The sequence below is a fragment of the Dreissena polymorpha genome, chromosome 1, assembly GCF_020536995.1.
Source record: "Dreissena polymorpha isolate Duluth1 chromosome 1, UMN_Dpol_1.0, whole genome shotgun sequence".
NCBI classification, from domain to species: Eukaryota; Metazoa; Mollusca; class Bivalvia; order Myida; family Dreissenidae; genus Dreissena; species Dreissena polymorpha.
In genome coordinates this window covers 192,377,847-192,390,504 of record NC_068355.1, presented here as the reverse complement: position 1 = coordinate 192,390,504, position 12,658 = coordinate 192,377,847, and the positions used below count along the sequence as shown (strand labels likewise).

General features: G+C 35.3%; 1 long non-coding RNA gene across 11 annotated transcripts in view; it reads left to right on the top strand.

Moving 5' to 3' along the window:
• The window catches only part of LOC127864379 (uncharacterized), a 36,500-nt gene extending 24,163 nt beyond the window's left edge, over positions 1-12,337 (top strand). Inside the window, exons 12-17 of one of the 11 annotated variants that reach the window (XR_008041826.1) lie at positions 1,498-4,649; positions 6,858-6,979; positions 8,910-9,511; positions 9,644-9,687; positions 9,732-9,863; positions 9,996-12,337. This is a non-coding gene — a long non-coding RNA (uncharacterized LOC127864379). Of the gene's footprint in view, positions 1-1,497; positions 4,650-6,857; positions 6,980-8,909; positions 9,512-9,643 lie in introns of all 11 variants that reach the window. The other 10 variants (XR_008041827.1, XR_008041828.1, XR_008041832.1 and 7 more) reach the window with 10 other exon arrangements.
• Positions 12,338-12,658: the final 321 nt, after the last annotated feature.

Here is a 12,658-nt window from a genome sequence, read left to right as displayed (position 1 = left end):
TTTTGGGCAGTTGGCATCCACTATTACATCTGCTCACTATTTCAAGGCAATTTAAGTTGATTCTTCATGAAAGTTGTCAATAATGTTTGTGGGCAGAATTTTGTGTACAAGTATAGTAACAAGCCAGATTCTCTGTACTTGTTTAATGAAGAAAAAATGACCAGTAAACATGTGTGCCAATGTACTCACGATCAATGTAAACCAGTCTTCTAACTGGGTGCATTTTGTTGGCATTCTCGTTCTTAATTTATTTTTGTGTATGAACTGCCTAAAAAAATGCGACTTGTCTGAGCATAAATGCCATCTGAATTTATGCAATCGGCATAATTTTCCTGACAGTTTATACAGTTTTAAGTGTGCTGTCACATTGCAAAACCGTGTTATATTGTCTTAAAAAGTTTATGGCCTGTATGGATGCTATATTTTTAAATCTTTTTCTATAAATAAGGAATGTAGTTGACACTTGTTCATAGTTTTATTCCATTGTTCCTCAAAAAGTTGTAACTCTGTTGCTCTGGTATCTTCAACACCATTGAGTAATTAAATGGTAATAAAATTGAATGTGTTTTAATTCCCTTTTATTAACCAGGTTTTGTTATTAGATTGGCGAATGCGGGCGGGCTGGCGGGCGGGCGGAACAAGCTTGTCCGGGCCATAACTATGTCGTTCATTGTCAGATTTTAAAATCATTTGGCACATTTGTTCACCATCATTGGACGGTGTGTCGTGCGAAATAATTACGTCGATATCTCCAAGGTCAAGGTCACACTTTGAGTTCAAAGGTCAAAAATGGCCATAAATGAGCTTGTCCTGGCCATAACCATGTCATTCATTGTGAGATTTTAAAATCATTTGGCACATTTGTTCACCATCATGGGACGGTGTGTCGCACGAAAGAATCACGTCAATATCTCCAATGTCAAGGTCGCCACGACTAAAAATAGATTTTTTTTAAAAACAAACTTACAAAGGGGGTTAATTTTGTTTGTTGTTTCAAAAGTTCAGTTTGAGTTTTCTCCCTTTATCACATTTTTTTTTCACAATGAAAACCTGGTTTTGTGACAATTTTGTCCCTTGTTATTGTTTAATTTGAGTTACAATGTTTTAAGGTTAAATTTCATTTACACTTGGATGTATTATGAATATTGCTGGGCCAAGTGTGAGGTTGAGCGATCCAAAACCCGTTTAAACCTCCAATGCTTTGCATTGACCGTTCCAAGGCGGTGACCCCAGCTTTATTCTTATTTGTGTTTATGTTGTTTTGTATTGTGCTGTTTTGTACTGTTTGGGCAATAGGTCACTTGCCTTAAATAAAGGACCTACTAATTGTTTATAATAATAATTCAATACTACTCCAGCAGCTGTTTCACTCCTTTATACTGTGTCTAATGTAATGTCAAATGGTAACTTGTTGTCAAGGTTGGACCTTGCAGTAAATATAAGAATGACCTTCTGATGATGCAACTAGATATTCACTTCGTTGATATTTGATTTCAGAGGACACCCTTCCTGAAAACATCGCTGGGTGCAACTGCGCCATACGTGACCCTTTAGTGAAATGAGATACCAGGCGGAATGTCAAACCGTTACTACTCCGGTCTCCAGCAATAGCCTCAGCCTTGGACGCAGGTTCATGATGCACCCATGGCCTTACTTATTTCTGAACATCTCAATCTCAAAGCAATTGATGTGAATTAATGATAATAAGACTCCACAAACCACGTTTTGGAGAGGGTATATTGGAGTCAATTTTCTGTAAGTTGTTAAGTCAAAGCGGCATTTTTTGCATATATTATAAAAAGATTTGTATCAAATCTAAATTTCTCAAAGGATTAAATTGGAACTTAAATTGTGTTAAACCGTTGAACAGTAAGTGATAAGTGGTGATTTTGTTGCATGCAAAGCCCCATCGTTTCATTGGCCAAGTCACTCTTTTACCCAGTATTATTTTACTTTCAGTATCTCACTATAATGGGAAATCAGAAGATATGAAACTTATATTCTACCGGTAATCAGGGTTTTAACTAACATTTTGCCCACAGTTGCGCTGTAACCTATATGCAATTCTCGGTTTTAACTTACATTGTGTCTAGTGCTGCAACAATACGCCAAAAAACGTATTGCAATTTATTGTCAGTTCAAAAACCCGTATTGCAATATATTGCAATATATTGCTAACTTGTACCAAAATTATAACTTGCCAATTACCCAATAATCCCGTAAATTCCAGTTTTAAAGCAAATTCTGGTAAATATTTACTATAAATGTGCTCAAGAATAACAAGAAACACAAACATTCACAATTTTTCATTTGTTACTATAAAAGATGTGATGAAATAACGTCCAACCGGGGCGTTTTTTCCACTGAACACACGTAAGTCACCTGACGTGATGTTCCCGTGTTTATACAACACAAAATATTGAGATTTGTACGCGCTTTTTATTGAGACAAAGGATAAAGCACTTTTTATTTGACGCTAGAATTTTTTATTGTCGCGTTAGCATTAAAATTTGGAAGCGTGTTTCCGAAGTTCGGATTACAAATTTAATAGTGCTCAATTCAAAATCGAACGAAACATTTACAGCTGTGCGCAATTAATTCAACAATAATCTGTTCAAAAGCATCGAACGAATGCTCCCAATGTAACAACGCTACTCCGTATAATACACTTTTTAGAATGCTATTTTTACGTTTAAAATAATTTACACTGATTTGTTTTGTTAACCTTGTTATCATTATTTCGGATGGCTTTTCTGGATGAAATGTGAATGAATTTTTGTAAAATTTTCGTACAGGTATGATGAAAATCATATTGCAATACAATATGCGGATTGCGTATTGCGATATATAGCAATATACCGGTATATTGTTGCAGCACTAATTCTGTCCACAGTTTCGCAAAGTTGTTTGAATAGTAGTGTCTAAAAACAAATAAAGCATAGTCACTTGCATCCTGTGTAATCAATCATGTTCATGAAGGAGCCATTGTGAAATATTATGTTGCATTTTGACAAATTGCCAAGCATATTTCTTTAAGATTATCTTGTTAAGTGTTTGGCAGAACCAAGCCATGTCGACGCAGCAGCAAAAACAACAGTAGCAGTCTAGTAAGCTGTCTTACATGTTTGAGCTACCTAGTTGTAGCAGTTTTCAGCAACGTTGTCACAATATGGATTGTTTTAATAAAACCTAATGGAGTTATAGAGCATAATTACTGGTTCTGGTGTAAGATCGTACTTTATAACGCACTTTCATCAACAACACTGATGCATATGCATGACAGCTAATACAAGTATAAATGCACAAACTAAAGTATGAATTTCTTTATAATTTAATTTATTCGCAAACATTAGTTTCAAAACATATTTAAGCATATCAATATTTGTATGCCCCCCTTCGAAGAAGAGGGGGTATATTGCTTTGCACATGTCTGGCGGTCGGTCCGTCCACCAGGTGGTTTCCGGATGATAGCTCAAGAACACTTGGGCCTAGGATCATGAAACTTCATAGGTAGATTAATCATGACTCGCAGATGACCCCTATTGATTTTGAGGTCACTAGGTCAAAGGTCAAGGTCACGGTGACCCGGAATAGTAAAATGATTTCCGCATGATAACTCAAGAACTCATATGCCTAGGATCATGAAACTTCATAGGTAGATTGATCATGACTCGCAGACCCCTATTGATTTTGAGGTCACTAGGTCAAAGGTCAAGGTCACATTGACCCGAAATGGTAAAATGGTTTCCGGATAATAACTCAAGAACGAATACGCCTAGGATCATGAAACTTCATAGGTAGATTGATCATGACTCGCAGATGACCCCTTTTGATTTTGAGGTCACTAGGTCAAGGTCACGTTGACCCGAAATAGTAAAATGGTTTCCGGATAATAACTCAAGAATGCATATGCCTTGGATCATGAAACTCCATAGGTAGATTGATCATGACATGCAGATGACCCCTATTGATTTTGAGGTCACTCGGTCAAAGGTCAAGGTAACGGTGACCCAAAATAGTAAAATGGTTTTTGGATGATAACTCAAGAAGGCATACGCCTAGGATCATGAAACTTCATAGGTAGATTGATCATGACTCGCAGATGACCCCTTTCGATTTTGAGGTCACTAGGTCAAAGGTCAAGGTCACGGTGACCCGAAATAGTTATATGGTTTCCGGATGATAACACAAGAACGCTTACGCCTAGGATCATGAAACGTCATAGGTACATTGATCATGACTCGCAGATAACCCATATTGATTTTCAGGTCACTAGGTCAAAGGTCAATGTCACGGTGACCCGAAACAGTAAAATTGTTTCCGGATGATAACTCAAGAACGCTTTTGCCTAGGATCATGACACTTCATAGGTACCTTGATCATGACTCGCAGATGACCCCTATTGATTTTCAGGTCACTAGGTCAAAGGTCAAGGTCACAGTGACAAAAAACGTATTCACACCATGGCTGCCACTACAACGGACAGCCCATATGGGGGGCATGCATGTTTTACAAACAGCCCTTGTTTACTTTGCTTTAATTTATTGTTTGATTTTTATCACGTTGCCTCTCTTTTCCTAACCAGGTCAAGGGTCACCTCACAACGTTCAGTGCCTAGCGATGAAATCATCCACCGTTACATGTAGTTGGTCAGTAAAATGAGCGTTTTGTCTGCATATAAAGTAAAAAGATTTTATCAAACAACATCTACATTTCTCACGGGATTAAATTGATACTTCAGTTGTTTGATCCCCATGAAATCTTGCTTTGATTGGTAGATGGTCATCTTGTTACAAAGCCCTAAATTATCATTGGCCAAGTCACTTTTGCACAAGATCAAATTAATATCACTGTATCTCACCACACATGGGAAATCACAGGCTGTGTAACATATTCTATTCAGGGTTAATAACTAACAAATAATGTTGCAAAAACTTGTAATCCAATCCCATGCATATTTAATGCAATAAATATGTTTAAACTAACTAACATTGTGCCCACAGTTGTGTAAAGTTGTGTGAATACTTTTGTTTAAAAGAAAGAATAAAGCATTTGCATAACTTGTAAGGAAAAATACAGTGACAAAGAACAGTAACTGTTTATAGTCTTCTTCTTTAATTTCCTCGCTTTCTTTCATTTCCTTATATTTTATTCTCTACAGCATATCTCAAACACTATATAACTAATTGATACTTAAAATATAAATGGATGGCACAGGTGCCATGTTTTACAAATATTATTCTACTCTCTAAAACAAATGTCATACACGCAAACACATGTCGGTAGGGATTTGGTACTATTGTGATAAGCTCTTGTTTTTCTAAAATCATAAATCGATTTAAAATATTCAATTAATCTACAACAGCGCACTCATTCTGACACGTTTTTTCCACCATACTTTTTGTCAGTTTGTAAGGATGCAATTAAAAAGAGTGTGTATCCGACTTTGCATCAGACCCCTATTAGAAGTAGAGCCCTGCCTATAAAGAGACTAATCCAGTACCGACCTGTGCACATGTCTTTTGCAATAAACAAGCTGTAATACTTTCACTTGTCGTATTCTCAGATGAGTCACTGTATCAATGTATTCAAGGTTAATTTTTACTTTAAAAAATAACAGTGCGTAAATGTAAACCCTGTAAATTCAAGTTATTTCAAAATAAAACACAAGTAAATTACTTTTAAACTGTTCTCACGTTAGTTTTTGTTATTGTACTGAAACATAAAAAAGTGTTGCATTTGGTAAATCTTCATATATGTATAACACTTTTTCTAGAACAAGTATATTTAAACCATTTCTTGTTAACCCACCACGTGTATTTTATGCCCCACTTTAAAGGAGAGGGGGTATATTGTTTTGCAGGATGTTTGCCGGTCTGTCGTTCGTGTGCTGGTAGACCAGTTGATTTCCTATAACTAACTTGTCAAAGAATTGATATATTGGCTTCATACTTCACATGTGCATTGGTCTTGGACAGTATGGACAGTAGATGACCTCTATTGTAATTGGGGTCACTTGTTCAAAGGTCATGGTCACTGTCACAATAATTGTGAAAATGATCTGATCCATAACTCGTCAGCAAATTGACCAATAGGCTTGATACTTCACATATGCATTTGCCTTGGACAGTAGATGACTCCTATCGAAAATGGGGTCGCTAGGTCAAAGATCAATGTCACAATACATGTGAAAATCCTTTCCGATCAATCAATCGTCAACAAATTGATCTATTGGCTCGATACTTGACATGTACATTGACCATGGACGTTAGATGTGCCCTTTTGAAATTGGGGTCACTAGGTTAAAGGTCAAAGTCACTGTCACAATAAGTGTGAGAATCGTTTCCAATTAATAACAAATTTACCAATTGACTTGAGACCTCACATGTACATCGGTCTTAGACAGTAGATGATGTCTATTGAAATTTGGATCACTAGTTCAAAGGTCAAGGTCACTGTGACATTTAGTGTTAAATTGGTATCAATTTGAAATGTCATCAAAGGATTGAGTGATGGGTGTCAAGGCTCTGTTTTGGGAGGCATCTGTCTCAGACTGTGGAGATCTTGTTTTTATTTAAACATTCTTAAAATAAAGTTTGGTGATAAACCAAAATGAACTAATGTTCTCTCTCTCTATTGATTTTAGCTTCAATGCATTGAATGCATTCACAGTTTCAACATGCTTTACAACTCTAGAACATCGCTTTAGTTAAATCTTTTGACATTACCTTGTTGATATGATAGGTCGAGGCACTGACAAACGTTTTGTTGGGTTGAAATCAGTTGGGGTTGTCCTTGAAAACGCTAGTATTGCTTTGAATTTGTTTTGTTTGATGCATGATTTACTTTTATTCCAGAAAACCTGGGTAGCAGAGCAATGAGTATGTCCGAGGAGCATTTGCAGTCATCGTCTCCAGATTATGAGATCCCCATGCTCCACAACCCTCAGTCTATGAACATCATGCAGAGCGAACCTTGGGTTAGTTTTCCTTTTTCATGGCCTTACTTTCAGAGATTGGTGGGTGCATGTAGATTTAACATTGTGTGTCAATACATCTTTCAATCCAGCTGTGGGTTTTTTTGGTCGTGTGTGAGCTAGTCTGTCGGTCGGTCGGTCCGTCGGTCAGTCCGTATTAAGTGTCCGCTTTCTAATTCAAGTTGTTTTCATCCGATCTTCACCAAACTTGGTCAGATGATGTCTAGGTCAAGTTCGAATGTGGGTCATGCCGGGTCAAAACTAGGTCACGGGGTCACTAAGTGCGTTTTGAAAATTGAGCATGGTGTCTAGTACTTTTTAAAAATTAAGCATGGTGTCCGCTCTCTTATTCAAGTAGTTTTCTTTTTTTATTCCATTTTTAGCTCGACTATTATATATGAAAAATATATTGTGGAGCTATCCTACTCACCCCGATGTCGGCGTTTCCATTAGCCTGCAAATGTTAACGTTTTCGTACTACCCCAATTTTTCCTTGACATATTGCTTTCATATTTTGCATACTTGTTTACCAACATGACCCCAACCTATAAACAAGAGCAGACAACTGTATCAAGCATTTTGACAGAAATATTGCCCCTTATATACTTAGAATGTGTTATTGATAAAGCTATGTTAAAGTTTGCGTACTACCCCAAGTGCTTTATATACCATTTTGCAAGCTTTTGTATTTTCTGTTATTTCGTAAATTTTCGTATTTCCTAAAAATCTGAAAAATTACCATTATTTGTAACGCGTGATGTTGCATCTTTATAAAATAGCATTACCCACTGTAAGGTGTGCTCACTAAATCTGAAATGGTTATATTATTTGAAAGAGGTTTTATACGATTGGCAATGGATTTTGTAGCTATTTTGTAATCAACGTTAAAAAGCGAGATGGGCCTCCAGTTATCGATCAAAAGGGTGTCCTTTGCGGTCTTAGGTAGTAAAGTAATTATGCTTTGTTTTTGCAATTCTGTTAGATTATTGGTGTCTAAAGAATAGTTAAGAGAATTAACGACATATTGCTTAATATAATTCCAAAATATTTTGTAAAATTCTGCAGATATGCCATCTGATCCTGGACTTTTATTGTTTTTCATGTCTAGCAGTGCTTTAGCGCATTCATACTCTGATAGGTATCTTTGTTCATTTTGCGTTTGTTCTGGGTTTATTTTATTGCAGATATTGGTATGGAAACGTTCATGATGTTTATATCTATATTGTTGTCTTTTTTATAAAGATTCTCATAAAATTTGGCAGTGTTTTAATATTTCGTTTTGATCACGTATTACAGCATTATTATTAGTTTTTAGTTGTTCAAGTAGTTTTCATCAGAGCTTCACCAAACTTTGTCAGAAGTTGTAGCTATATGATGTTTAGTTCAAGTTCGAACATGGGCCTTGCCGGGTCAAAAACTAGGCCACGGGGTCACTTAGTGCGTTTTAAAAATTGATCATGGTGTGCGCTTTTTTGTGAAGACAACATGCAAAATAACCTGTGTCAATGCGGCATGTGGGGGTATTTGTCACGTCCGTGACAAAGCTCTAGTATTGGTTCATTTATTTTATAGTAGTGAAGTTTTCAGTCAAAAGTAAATTGTGGTTGCATCGGTTGCCTTTTGCCTACCTCACACATACATCTCAGTAAAACTCTTCTCCAGCACGTTTTATTTGCTATTGGCTAGTTGGCCCTGTCTTATTGTTATAAATGATAAGGTGATATTTTTCCAATGGAAGAAATGTATGTTTCTCGAATATCAACCCATATTTCCTGATTGATGGTAAGATTTATAGTTAGTTGGTAATAAAGTGGTTATGATTAACTTTTCATGTAACTCAATGTATAAAAGTGCTATTTTTGTTCTTGTTTATCATCCGTAACACATACAATGAACAACTGACATTAACTGTTATGAATCTTTCTTTTTTCAGACGTACCTTGACGAAATCAAACCAGCAAATCAGAAGGACAGCCTGCTGCTACCGTTGTTATCATATTAACCCCATACCGAAAAAGCTCAGAGATATAAAGGCTGTTTAAGATGTGCTTGTCTCTACATACCCCGTGTCTGGTGTCAACATGTACAATTGAATGTCTCTACATACTCCATGTCTGCTGTGAACATGTACAATTGAAGGTCTCTACATACTCCATGTCTGGTGTGAACATGTACAATTGAAGATCTCTACATACCCCATGTCGGGTGTGAACATGTACAATTGAAGGTCTCTACATACCCCATGTCTGGTGTGAACATGTACAATTGAAGGTCTCTACATACCCAATGTCTGGTGTGTACATGTACAATTGAAGGTCTCTACATACCCCATGTCTGGTGTGAACATGTACAATTGAAGGTCTCTACATACCCCATGTCTGGTGTGAACATGTACAATTGAAGACCTCTACATACTCCATGTCTGGTGTGAACATGTACAATTGAAGGTCTCTGCATACTCCATGTCTGGTGTGAACATGTACAATTGAAGGTCTCTACATACCCCATGTCTGGTGAAAACATGTACAATTAAAGGTCTCTACATACTCCATGTCTGGTTTGAACATGTACAATTGAAGGTCTCTACATACCCCATGTCTGGTGTGAACATGTACAATTGAAGATCTCTACATACTCCATGTCTGGTTTGAACATGTACAATTGAAGGTCTCTACATACCTCATGTCTGGTGTGAACATGTACAATTAAAGGTCTCTACATACTCCATGTCTGGTTTGAACATGTACAATTGAAGGTCTCTACATACCCCATGTCTGGTGTGAACATGTACAATTGAAGGTCTCTACATACCCTATGTCTGGTGTGAACATGTACAATTGAAGGTCTCTACATACCCCATGTCTGGTGTGAACATGTACAATTGAAGGTCTCTACATACCCTATGTCTGGTGTGAACATGTACAATTGAAGGTCTCTACATACTCCATGTCTGGTGTGAACATGTACACTTGAAGGTCTCTACATACTCCATGTCTGGTTTGAACATGTACAATTGAAGGTCTCTACATACCCCATGTCTGGTGTGAACATGTACAATTGAATGGCTCATCTTTGGAATTGGGACACGTGGAAAATTAGTGATTTGATTCAGACAGAAATCGCATAGTGACAAATCACAACAAAAAATGGAAAGCAAGAAAGTCTTGTGGCCAGCAATGTTTTTATGTGACCACTAAGTTGTGTTCAAAGAAAAACAATAGTTCATGTTTTATTGGAACTATGATGCTGTCAGTCATTTTATGTTGAAGGCTTTAAATAACTATATTTAAATATAATAAGATTAAGATTACTTGATAAAAGAAATAATGTTATATAGTATTTTAAGCGCAAAATTTACAAGTCTATCCAATTACTGTGTCTGTATTATGACATTTTATTTTGGAAATGTTAAGGAAAATATAATGTTAGTAAATATATGTCTATGAATGTTGATTTTGACATTTGTCAAAGCTGTTTAAATGATGCTGGTAACTTCGACAAAATTTAAAGAAATGTATTATTTTCATGTAATGAGACGTGCTTCAGTTTTTTGTGGCTTAACCTGTAATATAGAGGTGGTAGTTACAAGAATTGTTTAGCCAGATGGAGAATGTTTATGCTATGGCTTTGATACTCTTAAGTGTGCCCATTGGTGTCAGGTTTTTATCAAGAATATTGTTTATTGTCTAACAATTTCTTAAAAATATTGATTAATTTTAGACAAAATCATTTAATCTTCCTTAAATTGTCTATTCCGTATTCACGACCAGTTATTTATTAATTTGCATGAAAATGATTTATGAATGACTTTTGTGTTGCTTAAAATGCTTTATTTGTTTTGGAACTGAGTATTTAAAAACGAAAATATGAGGTGTAGGAAAAATGGCCAAAGTTATGATAATTATTTTTTTGTTTTTGTAAAGTTTATTATGCTTTATATGTTTGTGTATAGGCATTTAGACGACCAGATTAACTTGACCAATAATTCGTGCTCACTGTATATATCGGTCAGTACATTAGTCACTTGTATATATAGCGATTGTGAAATGATTGTATTTGCGATGTAAATCATGCGTTTATTGTTGCCATTTTGATTTTCGATGTTAACATTTATTTGTAATAACAATTTTCATCATGTACATCTTTTATATGCCAGATAATAAAAACAAACATTGCTTGTGGGAATGCTCATTTGAAACTTTCTTAATGATACAGAACAACACATTCTGAAGAGGCAAATATCCTTTAGGCAAAAGGAACATCTTGTTACTAGTATATGTACTGCTTTTCATTAGATAAAGTCAAGCAACTATTGAAAGATTGGTTTAACTTTGTTTTGCATTATCTTAAGAAAAATTAATATATTCTACTTGGAAATCAGTCAATTGCAAATCAAGTGAGAGTGATTTAACATGCTAACACTTGTCAATAATTGAATTGTCTCTCTTTGTACATAAATATAGGGATGTTGTTGCTTGAAAAACAAAGTTGTATCCGTTGTTAGATAATGCTTTTGTTCATCTCTCAACATAACAAGTACATTCATTTGTTCATCTCTCAACATAACAAGTACATTCATACAGTTATTAAAAATATGACACTCTTAATTCTCAGCCATCAGTTTGTATTGGGATGTTGTGGAATACTTACTAAACTAATATACGTCTGTTTAATGAATGAATAGCTTTGGTACAATATGATACTCAGTGTTACAAAACATGTGTAATAAAAATATAATGTCATTTATTTGAAATCATAAAATTTAGTTGTCCATACAATGCTTACAGTTTTGCAATTGCGATGATAAAGGAAATGTTCTGCTCAAAAATGTCTTTTTAAGACATGTGAAAATTGTAGCAATCATATTGTACTTGTATTTATATTATACATTATAAGAATTTACTTACAGCTGATGATAGCGGCAGTTTACTATTTGTGTTACAGTTTGTTTCACTCGACCATCAGACCATATTTCCTTAAAAATGTGATTGTTAATATTGAACTGTAATTGAATGCATGAAACATGACTGTTCTGTTGCTTAACAGCTGAAAATAGCTTGATGTTTGTAAAACTGTATGAAATGTTTCAAATAAATCATTTTGATTACATAAAAAAATAAAATTACATTTTGCGTTACTTTGAATGCATAACAAACAATTGTTACCATACAACCATATTAGTATTGAACTTAATTAATACTTTAACTTTAAGATGCAATTTTTACAATAATGTGTTAATATTTTCATCCATTCCAAATAAGCATTGTGCATTCGTAAATATAGGGTGTATATACACTGCTTAGATGCCTTTTTTAAATTGCTTGTGTACGTTATATTGATTAAAGACTCTTATGTATTGCATATTTGTGTGTGCCAATGTCTTACTTATTTCTTCACAGTCCTTAAATTACTGCAAATAGTACTTTAAGAATGTTAAAATATTTATCTTAACCCTTTCAGTGCGGGAACCTAATTTTGAAGGCCTTTGCAAACAGTTTGGATCCAGATGAGACGCCACAGAACGTGGCGTCTCATCAGGATCCAAACTGTTTGCTATTCTGATAGTATTCTTTGAAAAAAAATCGAAGAAAATGCTAATTTTAGAAATTCAGCAGACGACATTTTAGCAGACGACAAATTTCCCAGCATGCAAAGGGTTAACTATAACCAGGTTATCTGTTA